Genomic DNA, 1,107 nt, shown 5'->3' with positions numbered 1-1,107 from the left:
CACTTCTGTGTCCAGGTGAGCCACTCTTCCGGGGCTTCTTGGTGGAGCAGTTAGGGATCTCTACAGTTCACTCGTCTGCATAGAGGTCGTGCTGTGCCTGGCAGTAATCTCCACTGCCCTTCAGAAACTCCATAAATGTGTGACCGAGAACACCACAGAACTGCTGTTTAAAAGAAAAAGACGAAAAAGTTATCTACCAATTCCAAAGGAGTACATTTTGCTTTTACAGTATTTAAGTAATTAACTTTTGCTTTTTTTCCTTCCAAATTAGAGCCTAAGACACCTTACTTGAATCACAAGAGTTAAGAGGCAGTGTTTGACTGCCAATTAAGCATAAAGCAAACAGTGTCTCTATTTGGTTAATTCCCTACTCTCTAAATAGGTGGCCATGTGTCTCACACTACCATGAACTCTATACACAACTTTTTATATCGATGTGTTCATAACGTTTTCAGACATTAATACAAATTTTATATTTCAAAATTTGAAGGTATTTATTACATGTCGCAAAATTTGTTTAACTTAGACAGAAAACCATTTAAGTTTCTGCTTTTATATCTGCTGTTTATTAAGCCACCGACAGAGATGAGGAAAATGTCTGTTGTGCGGACTTGCTGCAAAAAAACACCCCTTTATATGTGCTACGAAAATAAAGAGCACATAATTATACACAGCCGCTGTCCCAAACATAAACACCTATACTCGTACTCTCAAAGATAAATCACCAGAGGAAAATAAAATCCTATTAACAGCCCAAAAGATCTCGCTTGTTTTGCATGGTTAAATTTATGCACCGTAAACTGAAAGGACCTGCCTCACGTATCAACCTTTCAATAGCGCCCGAACTCTTTTTTAGAACTGCGCTCACTGCCAACGCGTTTATTTATACGGCGCTGTCTCTCCGATGGCAGAGGTCGGGAAGCCGGTCCACCCTTCCGCAGGGCGGAGGACCCGGGAGTAGGGCTCCGCCAGGCAGAAGTCACTTTCACTAGGGACGCGGGTCCCCGAGAGCCGGAGGTCGCCGCTGCCACCCGCCGCCGAGGCGGCGGCCCCGAGTCTCAGGCAGCAGCCCCGCCGCAGGCAGGGCGCGGGCCCCGGAGCCTCTCC

Source organism: Octodon degus, unplaced genomic scaffold, assembly GCF_000260255.1.
Source record: "Octodon degus isolate 3935 unplaced genomic scaffold, OctDeg1.0 scaffold00001, whole genome shotgun sequence".
Classification (NCBI taxonomy): Eukaryota; Metazoa; Chordata; class Mammalia; order Rodentia; family Octodontidae; genus Octodon; species Octodon degus.
This window is presented reverse-complemented; position numbering follows the sequence as displayed.